General features: G+C 47.0%; 1 protein-coding gene and 1 long non-coding RNA gene across 8 annotated transcripts in view; both read right to left on the bottom strand.

Moving 5' to 3' along the window:
- SYNE2 (spectrin repeat containing nuclear envelope protein 2) overlaps positions 1-9,466 on the bottom strand; it is a 184,781-nt gene extending 175,315 nt beyond the window's left edge. For all 7 annotated transcript variants that reach the window (XM_057416222.1, XM_057416214.1, XM_057416218.1 and 4 more), the window contains exon 1: positions 9,347-9,466. The gene's annotated coding sequence lies outside the window, so the exon portion shown is untranslated. The remainder of the gene's footprint in view (positions 1-9,346) is intronic.
- Positions 9,467-14,314: 4,848 nt separating this feature from the next.
- LOC130602833 (uncharacterized) overlaps positions 14,315-21,109 on the bottom strand; it is a 28,085-nt gene continuing 21,290 nt past the window's right edge. The window contains exon 4 of the long non-coding RNA XR_008972990.1: positions 14,315-14,449. This is a non-coding gene — a long non-coding RNA (uncharacterized LOC130602833). The remainder of the gene's footprint in view (positions 14,450-21,109) is intronic.

The following is a 21,109-nucleotide window of genomic DNA, read 5'->3' as shown; positions in this document are numbered from 1 at the left end:
TTGGTTCGTGTTTTAATAGAGATTCACAGCCAGCTTCCCATTAACACTGGAGCCACTTCACATGGTGTAAAAAGGTATTTAAAGTAGCAGTATGTAATAACTATACCTGCTTTATATTAATGACATGATATTAATGAGAATCAGGCTCCCAGGAATATTCTTCCTTTGAAGGAACTGAAATGTTTCTTTTCCACTGCCTTCCTAATTCTCTTTTCCCCAAAATAAAGGGAACAGTAGATGGTTAACAAACAGATTATTCTGTTGAGTGAAGCTCGCCTAAGGAATAAAAAGCCTGGAGTTACTCAATTAAATTGTGAGGCTGTTCTTGTTCCCAAAGATCTTCCTGAAGAGCAGTAATTTGTTCTTCCAGGAAATTAAGCAAAGGGAAAGGTAAGGATAGTGGCAATCTAAATGCAGGTGTTTTCACTGAAGCAGGGACTTGTCCTTACTGAGCAAAATCACTGGAAGCAGCAGTGCAGTGTTTGCACAACAGACCTCTGCGCACAGAGCCATTGAGGCTGCCAGGAAAGGGAAGGAAAGTGAAATGCAATGTGTATTTGGGAGCCAAAAGAGAAAAGGCATGTCTCATGCTAAACCTATCTGCTTTGGCAGTATTCCTGTAAAGATCACAAACTTGTTTTGATCACTAAATACAGCAGAGAAAAGGAATCTACTGCAAGTAGCTCTCTCCAGCAGTGCTTGCTGTTTTACGCAGTCAGAAGAACACAAAAGAGAGATTTGTCAAGCAAACTGCAAATGAAGCTTGCCAAATTTGAAGGACAAATTCCAATTTAAATAATAGGTCCTAGACTGGCAGCCGTGAATTCATCAACTTCTCTCTCAAGTATGTCCAACAGAGGCTACAGCAATGCAAACTATCACTCCTCCCCCAGCACACCTCCACTCTGACACGGAGGGGCTGCCTCTCCAAAATGTTTTCCACGTCCATGTAATTCTTCCAGCTGAAAATACCCTCCAAAGTGCTAGCCAGGGTCTTGTTTGGTTGGTTTTATACCTTCTGTCCCATGTAATTCAAGGTTTGTAGGCAAAGGAGCAAGTGCAGCACATGCCTGTGCTGGTTCTGCACACACGAAGAGAGCCCTTTGATGATGGTGTCTCCCACACTGACCACACAGGACCCTCTGCACCAGGAGAAAGCCAGTGCTTCACTCAGGCAACTCAGGAGAGCTTCTGCACCACTTGGCCAGGTAAAGCACTTGTGTTTGTTGCTTAAGAAAAATACAATGTGTTTCTGTTTTCAAAGAATTAGCTGACCATACAAATCTAAATCTCTGATTTATAGCATAGTTTCAAACTTGTAGAATAACTTCTTGTGCGCAGTGAAAAGCAGGCCAAACACTGTTATTCTTACCAGTACTGTTGTCACAGAGGATCAAACAGTCAGACTGCACACAGACAACCCAAGAGAAAGAACTTGGTGCTACTCAATAACCTGCTAGAATAAACTATGCAAAATAACAGTACTAAATAAACTATGCAAAATAACAGTACTAAAAAAAAAAACCCAAACCAGTGGCAATTGCAAAGCCAAGGACTCCATAGCAGAAATAGCCCAGACTAAAGGATGCCTTACGTATTTCACACATTCACCTTCCGCATATGCAGGATGACAGTCTCCTCAACAGTGTCTGAATCGCAGAGCTGTTCAGGCTGCTTTCTTTGAGAATCAAGATTTCTTACAACATAGACAAAAGAGGACGAACGCCCATGAGCCCCGTGCATCTCCCTCACGGAAAGGCAGCAACATTACTAACACAGAAGTTACTTTTACACAGGTTCAGTCAAGCAACAGAGAATGCGTGTTGCGTAAACAGAGCTGCCATACCGTTCCCTCCTGGGCCAGGCAGTGAAGCAAGGCCACAGCCAAGCAGGTGAGTAAGCTGCGAGCCACAGCTGGCTGCCCAAGCCAACTCCAGCCCACCAAAGCATGGCTCTGTACCGTTTGGAGAGACACACCTCTCTGAGTCATCATCCAGTACAAAACGGCAGCAAGGAGCTGTCGTGTGACCACCAGTGCAAGTCCCTGGAACAGGATATGCTTCAATTTCCTTACAATCATGCACTGGCTTTCAGTACAGTAAACTCCTGGACTGGCTTTTCAGAGAATCTTTGGAAGAAGAAACACGTTCAGAGTCACCTCCAGGCTTCTCAAAGGTGAAGCTTGCAAACATTATCTGTAAACAGAAATTATTATTCCAAGTCTACCTACAGCATTAGTAAGGCACAACTGCTCTGCAGAAACAATGTTTGCTCACACCTGCATTACACAGGTATCTGCTTCCTCCCCCTTAGGAACTGGTGAAGTGCCCTGGGCATGTGACTGGGAAGAAAATTCAGATTCAGTCTTTTCACTCCTCCAAAACGAAGCTGACTCTTCTCTTGCTTCCCTCTTACAAGCTCTGCTTTCCCCATCCCGGGGGTATTTCATCACCAGCATCCCACCCAGTTCCACGTAAGAAACAACACTGCAAACAATCTACCAGACACCTTTTTTTTCCTCTAAAAAAATCCAAACCCCCAAACCAAAACAACCCTAAACCTGCCAGTCTGCAAACAGACTGTAACCACTTGTTACAGTCCAAGTGGTTGATGAAGCAGGATGACAATACCAGGAAATACCTGGAACTGATCTTCAATGTTTATTTTTGGAGACTGGCTTTTCTCCCGGTTCTTATTTAATAGTTTGCTCTTTCCCTCCTCTCCCCAGCTGTTCTCCCTGGGATCAAATTGCAATTTGTTTCACCTCTTGGAGTTCACCCATGGACCTCCTAAGCAGAGCTTAAGGAATCAAATCCTGGCTCAGGCAACACATTCTTTCTGTTTCACAGTTACCATGTTCTTTCTCATATATCAAAAAAGATAGGAGAAAGCCCTGGTATTTGTCTGAAATCAGAAATGCGCAGGATGTGTTTTAACACTGAGTACTTGCCTGTACTCCGTATCTCTGCTGTTCAAGCAAATTCCTTCAACAAATTCTCCCCCTAGACAGCTCATTTAGCAAAAGAAGTCTTTCTGCTGTAAACCAGTTCTCCCCACAGGAGGAATTTCATCCTTACTCTATTTGGTTTACCTGCACAGATAAGTTAGACTTTTTCCAGAAAACCTAGTGATTTTTTTTTCCAGGCCGCTAAATAACACAGAAGTGCCAGTAGCAGTCCAGAGCAGAGCAGGTCACAGCTCCCTGTGCAGCTCCAGAACTCCCCAAGTTTGCATTTAGATATGTATTGCAAGGTTTAGATATGTCTGTTTAAAGAGTCTCCTCCTATCATCTGAACACCACTGAAAAATCACACATGTTGTCTTAAGCTACTACAAGCCTATATATAGGCTATATATATATATATATAGGCTTGTATATATGTTCCTGAACTATGGATTTTTGGAAGGGAAAGGAGGATGAGTAACGAGCTATGTAATTTTGCAGAAAGTTTTCACAGAAAGGAAAGGAGCACCTACTGGGTTCTGTCCATCTCCAGGAGCCAGGCAGCCAGTCTCACCCGCAGCAGAGCAGCAGATTGCAAGGCAGCTGTGAGGAGCACGGGCAGGGGAAGGAACAGACCTCCGAGAGCCTGCGGTCGTCCTCATTGCTTCCATCTCTGCCACTAACCTGATGTGCGACCTTGAAAAAGCCACTCCACAAATCCCCTTCAGCCTCTTATTTATAGCAGAAGATTGTCTGGTGCTGTGGGTCCAGCCTGAAGCTTTTCCGAATCCAATGACCGACCAGGGGAGGAGGAGGATGGCTTTGAACTGGACATCACAGTCTGCACTCCAGGCACACCACCTTATGCTGTGCGACCTACACCCTACACGGAGATTCAGAGTCTCATAGAAATGAGGACACTGGGAGCCCTCCTAGAATCTCTGCTCAGATATGAGACACTTTGGCTGAGATTCAGCTCTCCTGACACTAAACAGCTACACAAGAGATGCCTCCATGTGCATTCATTGTTTGAACTCTGCAGAAACAATGGAGAGAAACAGGCACTTTTAAGGCAGTGCATCCAATGATTTTTAGATACCCAACTCACAAGGGATGAATCATGGCCCAAAAGTGTTTGCTCCTCTCTAGTGACTATGAAAGTAGTCTGGAGAACTGTCTCTCATGCAGATAATTATGTTGTAGTTGGGCAAGATTAATTTCACCCTTTTAAGTTGGGGGAAAGGAAGTAAGTAAACAAGCACCCCCTTCAGTTTACACTTAAGTGAGAAAGGTCGATTCCACCAGGGATACACTGTGCAAGTGCTCTGTGCTTTCCTCCCTCATAAACATCTTGTCACACACACACCATGAAACCACCTCCACAGAGAGGGTTCGGCTTTCCTAGAAAAGCTTCATTTAGTCATTGAACTTGAAGCTTTTACCAACTACTCCTGCAAGCAAAGCTCCATGTTGCCCACTACACAAGAGCCTCTAAGAAGCAGGACATGCTGCTTGTGGAGCAGTTTCATTTCTCTCCCTGTATAGTTTTGGTGGTTATTGTCAACACAAGCCAACCCAACACGAAACACAGGTGTCATTAATGCAAACTGTACTGAACCCATTAATGAAATATCTCTACCTTTTCAGGGCCAGCTCTATGCAGGCTGCTTGCCACAGACTGACAAGGCACATGCTCAGCAGCATATTCATTCTCCTCCCTGCCACACCTTTTCACTCCATCATTCACCAACTTCTTGTCTTTCTCCTGGCAACCAACAGGCCAAAAGATTCAGAAAGCAAAACTTTTTCCTGTAAAACCCATATTTCTGTCTCCTCCCTACACTTACATGAAAGGAATTACAAGTGCTTTGTTTTCCATCCTAATTGTCATTTCCTTTGATAGAACTTACAGCCTGAGTCTTAAAGCTCCATTAAAAAGCTCTAATAGCATTCTTTTCTCTTCTTCACCATCCCTGGCCACAAACAGTACTTCTCGTACCAGGGTCAGCAATTCCTTAAAAGCCTCTTGAGCCAATCTGTGCCACTATATTGTGTAGGGACTTATCAGCAGGCTGCAGGAAGGTCAGAAAGCAAACATGCATCCCTACAAGAGACCAGAGACCAAAGTTAAGTCCATAGTCAAAGCTCTGCCCCATTTCCCCTCCTGTGGGGAGATAAGAGCCTGTTCTGCACCAGCCCTTTCCCCAGCACAGATTTCTGCTCCCTTCCTGTGTGTGCAGCTGAGCTAAACAGAAGTGTTTTCTCCACCCCCTCTTCTTTACCCATCCTGGCCCTTTCGCATCTCCATAGAAGCTGCTTGCTTCATCTCCTGCTACAAACACTGTGATTCAGGTAGTGCCTGTCTTCTTCATTTCCCCACAAACACTGGGATTTTTGTGTGATCCATGAAGGTCACAGGAAGCTGGCCAGTATTCAGAGACACTGTTAACCTTCCCATTTCCACTCTGCAATGTCCTTGCAGACAGAATCTCCAGATATCAGGGGTCTGTCCCCTCCCAAGCTGAAATACATTCATCCTTCACAGTGACCACTTGCTGATGACACCCTTCACGCTCCACAGGATGGAAGTCAGCCCAGGAAAGATTAAGACAGTCAAACCCATGTCCTGTGGGGTAACATACACTGTATTTTTGATTCTTAGTCCAGTAGTTGTAGGTGCTACTGCAGGTATAATCTCCTGCTCCTCCTGGGGAAGCTGCATGTTGGCAGAGGAAGAAGCAGGGTGAACACAGCCTGGCCCTTAGCATGGACATACCATTTTTACTCCCAAACATATATTTACACTCCAGACCAATTCATCCACATCAGCTGAAGTAAAAAATTCTCCCAAACCCAATTGAAGCCTTGATCCCCTCCACAAAGCACAGCTGGGAAAAATCAAATCAACCTCATCTCCCAGTGGCTATATGGACACCTGTGTTTCAGTTACAGGAGTCTTCAACCTGCACCAGCCAGGGATGAAATTCAGGCAAAGAAAGATTAGGTGAGAGGTGTATGGAATGTCACCTTGCCTTTAATCACATCTTATGGATCCAGCCCTGAAGCATTACTCATACAGCACTCCACACGTATAATCCCACCACCTAATCCGACTACTTGTTCAAACAGGCACGTTGCTAGGAGTGGGTCCTTGCCACCACTGTCTACATTTCCAGCATTCCTCCAAGACCACGTCCTCTCCCACATCTAAGAGTCTCATGACAGTTCAAAACAAACTGCAGGAAAGCTAGAGCAAGTGTGGTGGCACACAGGGCTCATTCCTTCGACATGAGAAACAACACGGACAGACCACTGCAACCTGACGGGTGCTCTCCCACGCTGCCAGATCTTGTTGGGGAAACACTTCAGTTGTGGTAAGCAACAGATAATCATCTCTGCGCATACACAGAAACAGCATCTCAGCTGGTAGACTTTTAAAACCGGTATTTATTGTGCCCCAGGGAAGAAAATGAATTGGGTAAATGGGCTGAAAGCCACAGCTTTGCGAGGAGGAGTTTGGATGTCTCTTCGTATCTCTCCATACAAACCCAGCCAGTGAGAGTCCAGATCTAAAACAGAGCCATAGTTGCTAAGAAAACAGCGCTGCAAACAGATGTCAGGAGATGATTCATGCAGTAAGGGCATATCCCTGTACTACAGATAAACCAACATGAATGAAGCTCTTTATACCTGATCTTCCAAGCTGTGCTACTTCATGCCTCCCTTTGGCTTTTTGCTTTAGTTCATTTCTATATTCAGATGGCAAGAAAACCAAGCAGGGCTGAACTCATCATTTAGAGAATTAATTACTGGTAAAGGGGTTTTGAAGTGTGTATAAAGAGCTCAGTAAAATGGCTAAACTGTGGTCCATTTTTCCCCCAAACAAAGCAGTTTTCTCCTGATATATGGAGCAACTTTGCCCAAAAACCTATCAGAAGAAATAAGCTAAACCCCACAGTTAAAACTGCAGAGGAACAAACAGTAACATCTTTTTCTTTTGTTACTTTCCCTTATACCATAAAACTTCAAATTAACAGCTAGGGAGATAAAGCATTTTCAGCCTATTAGATCATTAGCCAGTAATGCATGCTGCTTCTTGAATTACTCCATTGTGTCTATGCTCAAAATCTGTGCCTGATGGAAAAAATAAAAAGTAGCTAGCACACTGCAGGACTTGCTGAGTGCTACTGACACCAACAAAGTTCTCATTTACTTTAATGAACTTTGTTCAGATTTAACTGGTGAAAAATAAGTTCCTTTGCCCCTCTTAAACCATCATGCTCAACTTTTAGCACGGTATGACACCAACAGCACTTAAAATACAGTTTCCTGAACTCATCTGTAAAGAACTGTTTAAATAAAGGAACTTTACTATACGTTTTTATTGATAACTAGGGTAAAAAGGCAATTATCGTTCATTACCTTGTGTTATGAAGGGAAGAACAAACACCATGTATACTCTTCTGAATACACGTTTGTACAGCACCCTGCACAAGGGGGGCCCAAACTTCACCATAGTACACAGCAGTACAGGGCAAAACGTTGATTCGGGTCACTGCTGATGTTTCACCACCCCTCCAAGTTCCCAGGTGTCACTGCTCATCCTTCTCAGCTTCAGCAGATCCTTGCTGCCATTGCTTGCAGATGCCAAGGCTTCTGCTCCCCTACTGCCTCACACTTGCTCCACACTACCCCGTCCTCTCCTGCTATGCCATGCCTTGTTCTGCATCAGAAATCAATTATTTAGGCTGCCCTGATTTCACTGTGAGGTGCCTGCCTGTGCGCCTGTGGGGTGGTGGATACTGCTATTGTGGGCAGCACTACCAGCCACCACCGTGCTCCTTCTCAGAGCTGTAAAGCCACCCCAGTAGGAGCTGAAGGCCACAACTCAGCTCACCAGGCACCAGAGGCCGCGTATGTGACCCCTGCAGAAACTGCGTTTTGAACAGAGGTGTAAACAAATGTGCCCGCCAAGATACAGTTTTGTCAGCTTGGCCAATAGTCACCATGATGAGCTAAGATCCTGCACATGGCACTCACGTCTTGGTCTGTCTGCCCTGTGATGGGAGATCATCCTGAAAGCTGACAGGGAGGAAAACATGGAAATGATGGAAAGAGAGGGAGAGAAGGACATGAGGCACCCTGACAGAGGGAAGTGGAGGTGTGAGTGGAACACGGTGGCTGATCTGACACAGGCTGGGAGAAACTCAAACAAACTTGCTCCAAGTTTTTTCTCTGTACATTTTGAGTAACTTTAGCATGAACCTGCTCTACCTCCCAACTCCTCCAGCAGCTCTCGGGCAAAACAGAGAACAACAACAACCCTGTTTTGAGGGGACAGGCAGAGCACTGAGCCTGGCTTTAGTCATGGAGGTGACAGGAGGACAGCGCGCCTGCTCTTAAATCCTTACACACGCAGCACCTGACACAAAGTGAGCACCAAGTTACAGACCGAGAGCCCTACATGCAGCAGCGCCCTGAGCTGCAGTAACACAGATCCGTAATAACTGCTCTGAGAGGAAACGGGAGGCTGCCAGGAGCCCTTGTGAGAGGGAAGGGAGGGAAGGCAGGAGGCAAGCCGGCTCACAAGGCGGGGAAGAAGCCCACATGCAGTGAGAACAGCGAGCGTGAACCCTCAGCAGGACATATTCTATCCAGGGCAGAAGCAGCAGCAGCGACTTCGGGCTCATAAATACAGCGGCTGAAGAAAAGCCTCCCTGCGCTTGTACCTCCTGTGGCTTTCGCAGGAAAGCAGTCACTCCTTTTACCGAAAACTTTGCCCGAAAAGTATCCCCCACCAGTTTTCACAGGCATAACCCAAGAAACAGCGACTTTATAAGCGACGATCCATGGCACCTGCCCAGGACGGGAGGTGCAGGACAGCCCCGTTTACCTGCGCGCTCCCCGTCACCCACAACGAGCCCACTCTGGCTTTCAGCGGGGGAAACTGTCCCGCAGAGCCGGACACCGCTCCGGGGAGGCAGGGCGCGGCGGAGGACCCACAGGACCCGCTCCCGCCGCCGGCAGAGCCCCGCCGCTCTGCCCCCCCTCCGCCAAGAGAATTGCCGCCGCTGCCTCGTTCCGTTTCCCCCTGTCCCCAGCAAAAGGGCTGGGGGGGCAGCCGGGCCGGGGGGACAACATGGAGCCGCTCTGGGAGCGGGGTCCCGCAGGGCACGGGCGGTGCCGAAGGTGACGCCGGCACCGAGGGAACAAAGGAGGCGGCGGGGAACAAAGAGCGGCAGGTACCGGCGCGGCGGAGCAGCAGAGGGGAGCGGGGCCAGGCGGGAGGCGGCACCGGTGGGGCCGGGGCCGGGGCTGAGGCTGGGGCGCGCAGAGCAGCCGCTCCCCGGACAGAGACGCGGCCGGGCCGCGCAGCAACTTCCCGCGGGCGGGCAGACTCACCGCGGGCGCAGTCCCGGCATCGGCGGCGGGCGCGGGTGGCGAGGGCGAGCGGGCGGTTGGGAGGAGGAGGAGGAGGGACCGGCCGCTCCCCGCCCCGACCACTGCCAGCGAGCGAGCGCGCTCACCGCCCGCGGGCGGGAAGACGGCGCGGCTGCGGCCCCCGCAGCCCAGCCCAGTCCAGCCCGGGCCGGCCGCGCTCCGCCTCCCGCCGCTGCCGCGGGAGGGCCCGTCCTGCCGGATGGGGATCAGCGGGGCGGGCTCTGAGCCCCGCACCCAGATCTGAGGCAGGCAGGAGCTGCCGCGGCTTTGCTCCCTACCCTGGGGCGGCAGTTCCCTGCCAGAACCCCCCAGTAACCGGCTGCCGTGCGTGTTCCGTGGGGTGCCCCAGCGAGAGAAAGGGGAGGACCCCCGGCTCCCCAGGCACGCATGTCCTCAGGCTTGGGTTTCATGCTGGGAGTTCCAGGTGTTTTCCCTCCCAGCGCTAATCGGGACGGTGCCGCTGCTCCCACCCCCTGGGAACAGCCAGGCAGGGCCACAGAGTGTGTTAAGAATCGGTTTATGGGCTGGGAAGATTTGGGGTCCCTGGTGATATAAAGAAATAAAATACTTCGCAAATCTGCAGCACCCCTGAATCAGATTTAGAAGGTATGGAATATAAGTGGGTACAAATTGGAGACCTCTCTGGTTCCTACACAGCGACCATAGCTCTCCTCAGGCCCGGCTCCCTCCAGCTTACGCACGCATCCCAGGCATGAGCACTTTCCCTCCTCTTCCAAGATTCAGACCTCCCTCAGTTTTAGGGACAGTATCACCTGGACTTGCCCAGCCAGAACTCTAGATGGGGACCAGGTATGTGAACATGGAGCAAATCAGGGGCTCTTCAGAACTTCAGAGGAAGGGTTTTGGAGAAAGAAGGAATTTATTAGATTGGCTCCATTTGATACTGGATAATTTTTGGCTGTAACAAAGTGAGAGGACACAAATACTGAGATTGAGGTTTGCTTTACCTACGCAGAGGTTTACTGGCTATCCAAAGAAAACTGGAACTTACCAAAAGCTGCTTCCTGCCAGTGCTAATACATCATATTTCTCCTCCACCTGTGCTGATAAAACATTGACTTAAAAAAGTGGAACTGAGGTCTTGTATTTGAAGGCTACAAAGCCAAATACACTTACTTGCTCAAGCTTTTACCCACAGATGTGTCTGAAGAAACTCTGCCAGATTTGGAGCCCAGATTTTATGTAAGGAAATTTTTCTTCTCCAGGCAAAAGTGACCCCTGCACCTTTTTGAGTGTTATTTCAGCTGGAGCCCAAGAACAAGGACACATCTGTCAAAGCTGGTCAGGATTGCCCTGAGTTGGAAAACACCTGCAGCAATTCATGCTGTCCTTGCAGCAAATTGACCTGTGAGTGCTCTTTGTGTACTTTGTTTACCTGTTTTATTGAGGATTAATTAGTGTTTGTATTCTGACACAGTTGTTTTCAATACTCCATGGACATGGTTGAAGGCAAAGGACTGCATTCAAGCTGTGCTGTAGTCTCCTAACTTCTGTGTTACGGCTGCTTTAACATGTCCTTGAAGCGAAACAAGCGTTTCTGACTGATACAGTACTTTTGACTGCCAGATTTCAGTCTGTTTAAGAAAGAAGAAGATGCAGTTTCAAACCCAAGCTCTATTACTTGAAGAATTATTTCAAACCCCTCTTGATCATCTGAATCTCTTCCACCTGCCATCAAATTCAGAAGAAGTCTCATGGAGTCTTGAACTTTTCTGCCTTGAAGAACACCACCTGCACTGTCACTCCATGCTCCTCTCACCAGTTTAACCCTGCTATGTATCACAGAGCTACACAGCACTGCAGGCACCTGCCAGGCTTTGTCAAACACCAGCACAGGTCCCACCCCAAGGTGCTTGTTTTCACTTAAATTATGCATTTCATAACTACCTTGTAAACCACTTTGAAGATACGACACTAAGTATTACTAACACTAAATGGTATTATTGGACAGGCATAATGCAAGCAATTACATAGTAATACTATTTAAAATAGGTGCATGACACAAAGGTAGAATTAAGTCACATATGCCTACTTTACATACATATTTCTTGGCTCTTGATTACTTAGTACAGCCTGGCACTCTGAAAATTCACTTTCATCTCTTTTTACACACAGCCTTCCAGCTAGGAGCTGCTAAAGCCCTGAGCTCAGACTAATGCCTTGAAAGGTATATGGGTGCTGTCAGCAAAGCTAGCAAGTGACTGCCATGGGGTCAGCCTTTGTGGAAGGTGAACAGATGAAAGTTGTGTGAGCAGGGCTCTCGCCTACTGCCCACGGGTGTCCAGAACAAGATGCCTGCATGGATACATGGCGCACTGGGGGAAAGACTTGCAGAGCAGCAGTGCAAGCTATGACCAACAATTTGAAGATAACTCTGGTGAGGATGAGAGACCCTCACAATTCCCATGTGACTCCTCAACACATGTATGGTCAGTTAAGCAGTGTGTCTTGCCCCAGCCTTCCCACACCACCTTTGGCAGCAAACTCGAAGCTGGGTATCTCTCGTACAAGGCATCCAAGTCGCTCACACTTGCAGACCCCACGTGGGTGAACGGCATGAGCTTTGTGGTAGGATATTCCTTTTGTAATGCAGAATTTGCACTATTAGATTCCAGCATTGGAGGGAGATCAAATGCCCCAAGTCCACTGGATAGTGTTAACTGTGAAAGGTAGTGATGGCTGTGTAAACCGAGTTTGTTTGGATACTTCAAGTCATGTTTGCTCTGTAGTCTGCTACAAACCTTTGGCCTAGTGACTCTCCTCTTTCCCTGTGTGCATCGCCCTGTGCCATGCTTGCACAGGGGAGCTGGAAGCCAGAAGAAAAATTAGCCTGGAAGAAGAATACTTGTTTTCAGCTGGATTGCTCCCAGGATTTGATTGCAGTGTGGACATACACTAGTCAGCATGACTAGGGGGCAGCAGGGTCCAGCACAAGGACAGGAATGCACAGCACAAGCTGGAGCTGGGAACAGGATGATACAGCAAAAGAACAAGGCATCTGTGCCATGCCAGAAACATCAGCCTCCATGCTCAGCTGTTTTCTACTCACCCCATCCCTCACAGGAGAGAGAAGGATTGGGAAAGAGAGGGAGGGGTGAGAGTAGGAACTCACGTTTGGACTCTTCCACCTTCCATGCTGCTGGCACAGGAAATAAGGAAATAAGAAAATAAGACAACAAGGCTGTGGTTTTGCAGACATCATTTTTGGTAGCAGCACTTTGATGGAGTGGTTGGGTTATGCTCCTTCACTGTGCGGGTGCAGCTCTTTGTGCCATTGTGTCGTGAAACAGACCGGGAGGCTTCTTTAAAAAAGCGGCGCACTCCCCACCTGAGTTATTTTGGCTCAGTTCCCAAGCACAAATCACCTCATCTCCACTGTGCAACTGGAGGAAGAGTGTTAGAGTAGGAAAGTGTAGCCAGAAGCAGGCAAACAGGGGTCTGCCTAAATCCGCAGTGCCTCTCCCCATGGCCCAAAACCTCAGGGAGAATTTCTCTTCAGCAGTCACAGGCAACTTGTTTGTCAGAACTGGAGACACCAAAAAAGAGGAAAGAAAGGTTGAATCCATGTAGGCATGTGCAGCATTTGCATACTATTTTCCTGTGCAAAACATAGAAGGAAATCTGACTGTAGTCATGTTAGAAATGCTCACTCTTCTCCTCCCATTTAATCTAAACATTACGTATGACACTGTCTCCAGTGCGTAAGATGGCAATCCAGCAGACAGACCACTTAGGCATGGATGCTGCCTTTAACACCTGATCTTTCCTGCTGAAGTCAGTGGAAACATGTAGATGACTAAAGCTGTACATGCTTAAATGCTTTTGTTAGGTCATGGGCTAATTTAAGGACAGCAGCAGAGCTCCAAAATTGAAAAACAGGTTATTAACACTGAAGTCACAGCAAATCTGTAGTAAATCTCCTGGAATAGGTTCATAATTAGTAAATCTACACTTCTCAAAGTAAATATCCTAACCTTTTCTTCAGTTCCCTTTCTCCCCTGAAGACTTCTACACTGACAAATTAGTGACTGAACCTTACAGCAGCATCCATGAGCCTACACTTACATCTTCCTGTACAGCATTGCATAAGTGGGGTGTTTCAAGGGGGTAGCTATCTTAATGTTGAACTGACAGTTTGATGTGAACCCCAAAATCTTTCAGAGCAGAGGCATCGGCCTCCGCTCATGCGAAGTGTCTCCTGAAGACAGGCATCTGCAATCTGAACCGGGCAGGGCTCATTCTGCTGCATTTATAATGCTGGCACTGTACATGAATAAAGGTTTCCAGTCTACATTTTCCCATCTTCCAAAGTGCCCCACTTTCTTAGTTAGGTGCAAAGTAAGTTTGTTACACAAAGAGATGTAACTTCAGGTTCCACCCTGAAAATCAAAATTCAAAGCTGAGCTCTCCCAGCCCTCAAAACCAGCTAAGTGGAATCTCTTGGATCACTTGTTTCTACTTGAGGAACCTCCAACCTGTCCACCTCTTGCATCAGCTGCTAAAGTGCCTTTTTGGATCCCACCTGAAGCCTTGCATTCCTGATGGGCTTTGTGGGCTTAGCAGACTGTTCTATGAGTCTGTTAGGCTCCTGATAAGACTGGGTCATGGTCTTATGGACCTTTAGACCTTAGCAAGATCTCATCGCTAAACTCACAAAGGTTTTGGGCTCAGAATCCTCTTATCTTAAACCCAGAAGTTTAACCACTTTTTTTCACTTACATTAGCCATTCTAATAAAAAATATCACCTCTCCTATCCTTAGACTGTCGCTGCTGCAGCACTTGTACTGCAGTGTATTTGTAAGAGCACTGTGACGAGGCTGCGGTCGAGATCACACTGGTCCTATCCACTTACCCTCATGCTCCGAGGTGGACTGATACCTTCCAGGCACACTGTACCCACCACCAGTTTAGCATCTCAGTTTTGGCTCTATTTTTCAGAAGCTGGGTGAGAGGAGCCTGCCAAGAAACACTATTCAGGTGACCATAGCAGAAGCTGGAAAAGCAGGGCATAGGTGTCAAATGCCAGGTCTGGATTCAGAAACCTGCAGGATATACAAGGAAATGACAGCCACTGGTAAGCAGCTTCTTTGCAAAATAGCTCCAATAGGCCATCTGCAAGCCCCAGTGCTTGTAAAGCAGAACTGGACAGCAAAAGGCACCCAAGGTCTTATGCACTGTTTTAGTTGATGGCCTCCTCTCACTTCTGAAGCCCTTTTATTTAGGCTCAGCCAAGACCTACAGTAGTTTCACTTTAAGCAGAGGCTATTTTAATCTCCTGACAGCCTTTTCCCTTTCCTTGCCACCTCCAGGAAAAGCCTCTTTCTCCGTAGTTGCAGGTCTTGATAGTTCTAGGACACCTGGGCTGAGGACTACAGAAACAACATCAGCATGTGCCTCCCGCTCACACTATGCAGGGCACCCTTCTCACACCTCCATCATCAGAGTAGGGCACCCTCCAGCAGCTCTCAGGCAGCAGGGGTTTGATTTGCCTCTGCTTCCACTGCAACACATACATGTCTTGGGTGGCTACAGCCAATTCTTAATGATGATTAAATTGAGAACAAAAAAGCTCTTGAGGGTAGGAAGTGGGGCTAAGGCTTCTTTTGGAAGCAGGGTTTACTAATCCTGATCACCACCTTTAAAAATTAGTGCCCTTGGACCCCAGCCAGCCCTCAGCCCTGTCAACATCTTTGCTGCAAACTTTACTAACAGTAACACAAATGTAAATCTAGTGTGAGAAGAGGATTAAGCCCATTCTGGTTTTGTGGCCTATGAAATGTCTACAGCTCTGTTGCCACTGGGCAGTGATTGATAGCACAGAAAGGGGAATTCAGGCTGCATCTTCAAAATTGTAAAGGAAAAAGGTAGTTCCAGAAACTTCACCAGCCAATGAAGTGTATGCATACAACATTTCTTCTAAGTCAGAAGTTAACAGCTTGTATCTTGCCAGATGCTGGTTGAAGTACATGTTTTTTTTCCTGTGAAATAAGATTAGCAACAGCAATCTTCCATGCATTTGAGTTCAGGATTTTGTCTGCAAGGCTCAGGCGAACATGAGCCTGCCTGGATACTGCCCTGATCTGTACTGCTTTTACTTGGGATGAGACCTGTGCAGGGGCCTATGTAAGAATCCCACTAAAATGATTATTTTAGTGCTGACGCAGTTGGCCGGGCTTTGCAAGAAGGACCGAGGGAATTAAATTTATGGTTTCTAAGAGTTTCAGTTTGATGTGGGTTCCTGACTCCCTTAGGCTGATATTTTCATACAAAGGAAAGAAAAGGGTTTTTTACTATGTAATTTATGATTGGATTTCAGCTCTTGGGCTGGGAATATATTTTGATTCGAGGTTTCTATATTCTTAGAGCATGGCTCAGCTCTCATAGCAGGACTGCAATACCACTGAATAACTGTTACGATTATTAACAGTGTAACTCCACTGAGCTGTCATCAGAAAGACAGCTAAGCTGAATACATATTTCAATTAAAGATGCAGAATTATGCATATTTATGCACAAGCCTGGAAAGCAGACAGGATCTGAAATGTACTTCAGGGCAAGAGATACAATTAACTTTTCATTGCCTTTATTATTTTCCAATTTATAATGGTCTCTAGCTCGAAAGTCTCAGTCCTCGCCCATTTAATATTGTTGTCTTCAGTGTAAGATTTTGTGGGTGACTGTGACTTTTTTGGTCACAGGGATAGGTAGGGACTATAATGAGATATTGCACTGTCCCTAGAAGGCACAACTGATAGTGTTTTCCAAGGGGGGAATCCATCTCCCCAGCAGACACTTGCATACACTCTATAATAGAAAATACCTTGCAGATCAGAAAGAAAAGTTGTGGCGCATGGAAGACAGGCTTCAGTGACCTCTTGTTTTGGTGTTTACTGCTGTTTGTTTTGGCACTTCAGGTATGTTTGGTAAACTGTCATCTGCTATAATTTGTGTGGGGACAGCTCCCATATTGTTCGCTGTCCTGCAACACCCAGAGTCCTTAAAGTGCTCTTTCATTTATACACTGGTCTATTTTAAAAGCAGCATTAGGTGACACGTCTTCTCCCTTAAAAACAGTGTGAGGATCCTGAGCTACCAAACACTTGTGCAGCTGCACAGCAGGATTTTAGCCAACTCCTCTTATGCTGAGCAAAATATCTGGTATTTATTTGTAAATAGTTTTCCTGAAACCAAGGGAAATGCATGCTAAATAAGATGCTGTTGTGTTTTCTGTGTGACAGACTGTCCCTTGAAATGTGGCCCCTGCTCCCTGGCAGTATTCCTCTTCTGCAACAGGCCCAGCTATTTTTGGCTATGAAGGCACCAGTGCCGGGTGCTGCGGGACCTTCTGCTCTGCAGCAGTGTATGTACCACCAGCCCCTCACATGGGGGCAGCCACCAGCCACTTGTTAGTACTGGTTACAGGTTTGCTTGCACTTCCTCTGCCCGGGGCTGACTGCAGAACACCTTGCTTGCAATTGGCAGGGGAAAAAAACACTGTTTTGCACTTAGCCCAGCCATGGAGCTGTGGGCTGTCAGCAGTCACCACGCACCTCAAACAAAGGAAAGGAAAATGACCACAAAAAGAGCTGGTAGCAGAACAAAGGTGGGGTTAAATTACTAGGATCAGTGCAGCACTGCTGTCATCACATCCCAGGCCCTGCAGGGCCCCGGGGTGGGACCCCACAGCCCCCATTCTCCCCACACCTCTCCCACCCTGGGGATGCTGCTCCCCACAGCCAACTTGTCAGGGTGAGCTCACCCACCACAGTGGCTGCCAGCCCCTAGGCAAGCCCAGCTCTCAGAGACTGACAATCGCACCTCCTGCAGCCAGCTTTGGGCTCCCTCATCCCTGAAGGGCAGTGATAACCCCTTGTCTCCTTTGCCAATCAGGGTTACTCCACTCATTATTGCTCCTAAATTGCTCGTGACGTGGACTTGTCCTGCAGAAAGTCCCAGATCACGTACTTGGATACAAGCTACCAAGACTGGGTCTTGGTCTGCAGCAGAGTGCTCAGCTGCCCCCTCCAGCTTTGGGCTGCTGGGCATCTGCTGTACAGTGAATCCCTGGCCCTTATTCTGCAGAAACAAAATAAATGCTCTTTCCAAATTTTAATTTCTGGATAATATCCACTGATATATAGGCCAGGGCAGTACATTATCATGTGTCGTATACTGCTTGCACTGGAAAAAGGTCAAAGAAGCACGCCTTGCAGGTCAGAAATTTTGTGATGCTTGCAGTTCTTCTGGGGGTTGTTATTATTAGGATTTGCAGTGCATAAAATCCAAGACTCTCCTGTGGCAAAGGGGCATATCACTGCCAGTAGCAGAAAAAGGGGTAAAAGGAGCCTGTGCACATCCCTGGAGGTGTCAGAGCCAATAGACTCATTATGGGCGCCCATGCAGGAGCTTGTTCCTAATGGAGGCAGGTGGAGGTTGGACCTGTTCTAGCCTAAATTAGTCGAACTGATGCTTAAGGCTTCTCAGGGTTTGGTGGACATGGAGCAAGATGGTCCCAGTGAGCATCCAGAGGAAGACAGGAGCAGAGGAGTCCCCAGCAGAGCAGAAGCTCACAGAGATGAGAAGGAGCAGGTCAAGGAGGGGGGAAACCTGAGTGTGAAGAATGATAAACTCCTGGCAGGGCCAGAGCTTGGGTGGAGGGCAGCTGACAGAAAACCTTGCTGCTGCTCCAAGAGGCATTTCTGTCCTTCCCCACCACCTCTAGCCGGATGCTGTTCACATCTCTGCACCAGGACTGGTGCATGTGGGAGCCATAAATCCCAGCTTAAATGAGCCAATGCAGCTGCAGAATTGTCAGGAAAAAAGGCATGTAGTTGGTTTTCAGTTGGGTGGTTGGAGTCACTGCAAGGGTCCATGGCTGATCGATCAGAGAAGGGGGGGGCAGGCAGGGCACAGGCTGCAGGTTCTGGCAGCTCTGTCCACGTAGGTGAGCATGACCCAGCATTTTGTTTCCGCTGACCTAAGCAGGGCAGTCACAGTAGGGTGATCACATCCTGAGCCGCCCTAGCTGTGTCCTCTTCTTCCATCCTACACCAGATTTAGTGATGAGAGGCTGCCAAGGTGAGTCAGTTCAACTAGGAGATCCAACAGAAGACTAGCAGGAAGCCTTTCCTTATTGACAGGGTGATCAAACACTGAACAGGCTTCCTAGAGAGGTAGTTAATGCCCCAAGACCATCAGTATTTAAGAGGCATTTGGACAATGCCTGTAATTACATGTTTTAACTTGCGGTCAGCCCTGAAGTGGTCAGGCAGTTGGACTAGGTGATGGCTGTAGGTCTTTTCCAGCTGAAATATTCTATTCTGCTCTTTCATGGAGGTACTTTTTGGGATGCTTCTGATCAATCAGAAGAGCATACTGAACAAGTTCATCCCATGGTCATGTCATCACAGCTGCAGTGCAAAGGTAGTAATTTTAAGCATGGGTTTTTTTTGATGTGGCTGAACCCATTTACCTGCCCATAGGCCTCAGTGTGGATGGCTGGGTCCCTGTTCCCCTCCCCATGACACGTGTGGCTGGGCAGGACTGCAGCACTGGCACTGACCACACAGCAATCTTGCCCTTCAGGGAGCTGAAGCAACCAACAGTTCATTGCAGAAATTAAAAATAGCTTCTGTCTGGGCTGGTTGCACACTGTGACTCACTGTGCCAGTAAGCACCACCGCGAGGGATCAGGGGAGCTGGATTTGACAGCATTTGATGCACTGAGCTGTACCCTAAAGCCACCCCTCCAATATGACCTTGAAGCAGAGTTGGTCTACAGCAAGACCTGCAGTGCCAGCCAGCAGGCAGACACTGATGCTCACACACAGATGTGCGATGAACTGTCCTGCCATGTGGCAGCACTCACTTGTGTAGCGAGGTGCAGCGCAGGGCTCCAGATATTTCACCAGCGTGGAACAAAAAGCCAGGTCAAGGTCATTCCAGCAATGCAAACAAGCTGCAGGTAGGTGTGCGTGAACGGACTGTATTTCTATAACAGAACACATCTTTTAGGACAAAACTGAACTCTTGGTACTGCAGACAAAGGTAGGCTGGATGTGGGAGAGCATGTACTTGCTGGAGCAATGAAACAACTCATCTGCTAGTGCCAGATAGGCCCAAAGAAAGCCCTGTGTGACACAGAGATGCTGTTATTCCATTGCCACCATGGTCTAAACCAAAATGTAAATCTCTCTCAAGTCCAAAGTATTATCCCATGCTGTTTTAATAACAAAGTTCACTGTATAATTTGGCTCAGTTCTCCTTATTCACTTCAGGCAAGTCCAGAAGTGAAATGGGAATGGGGTAAAAGGCCAGAGCTGAAATACAAACAGAAGTTGCTCATTGCTCATGTTTGGTTCGTGCCATCAACCTTTCATTTTCAATGCTACCAATCCTTTATTTTCATGATGACTTCGAAATTTTTTTAATGAAAAAGCTGAATCCAGAGATGTAGCTGCAAAAGGGTAACTGCCTCCTGTGCATTGTATTTAGAAGAGACAATTAACAGTATATTCCAGGGATGGACTGAAAAGATGAACTTTAACAATGACAGAGTTCAGCAATCAGGAAATCTTAATTTTAAAAACCTATCTGGTATTTTTATTTTCTTTTTACATTGAGTCTCCAGGATTATTTCAATTTTTAAAGAAATATTGATTTCAACAACTGCTAGAATTAATTAGATGTGACTAACCAGGAGGGTACCTGTCGGTTTTACTTATTCAAGTGAGTATGTATGCCATATGGATTTATTCAGATTCCTAATTACCTTTTTAATAAAACTATTAGAAATATCAAATGATGCTTTTTGTTAACAATATTATTTTTCACTTGGATCAGACTGGATGGAGGTCAGGTTGCAATTAAAAATGAGTAAACAAGTGCTTAAAGATGTATTTTTACTATAAAGATATCCTACCTGTACTGGATATATACAAGACACAGAACTCATACTTTATAAAAGATTAAAACTGATTTATTCAATAAACAAGCTTTCTTTGTAACTGGATGTAGATTTTTTTCTGGATCTCAAGGTTCCAGAAGTGCTAGTTCTCTTTCTCAGCTGTCTTCTTACGTAAAAGGGAGAAAACAAGTTTTCCTGCTTTTTCAGTTGTCAATTTCTTGAGCTATCCTTAACCAGGTAACTGAACACATTTAAAATGACAAACACTCTTCTGCTCCTGCAGAGCAGGCTCTTGCTGAAGCCAGGACCCTGCCCCGTGCCAGCGCTGGCTGCTGGACCCTCAAACCAGAGCAACTTGTCAGGATACGGGCACTGAAATCCACAGGGACTTTATGGCTGTGTGAAACTGGGGTGCTGTGGGTCATATTTAATTACAAACAGCCTTATTTCCAACAAAGCAAAGAAAATTAGACAACTCCAATGATCTTAGTGGGCTTTTGGAGCACGGCACCAGGCGCAGGGGTAGTAGGTGTGCTCCTGGTGACACATACTGACATGACAAATCTTGACAGGGGAGTCAAAAGCATTTTGGTACAGAACTCTTACAGAAAGCGTTTCGTCCCAGTGCCAGCAGGTAGGGGACTCTCTCCTCAGTGTGGTGAAGGCCTGTCTAAATGAGGGACCTTTATTAAATGCTTTTAATCAAACCCCATGTGATTTGCAGAAGCAACAATGACATCTAGCGGGGAAGCGCATTATTTACGCTAACGGGAAAATCGCAGTTAATCCTGCAGGC

This window comes from Pezoporus wallicus, unplaced genomic scaffold (genome assembly GCF_028554395.1).
Source record: "Pezoporus wallicus isolate ANWC-B61680 ecotype Strahan unplaced genomic scaffold, APGP_CSIRO_Pwel_v1 scaffold_2146, whole genome shotgun sequence".
Lineage (NCBI taxonomy): Eukaryota > Metazoa > Chordata > Aves > Psittaciformes > Psittacidae > Pezoporus > Pezoporus wallicus.
This window is presented reverse-complemented; position numbering and strand designations above follow the sequence as displayed.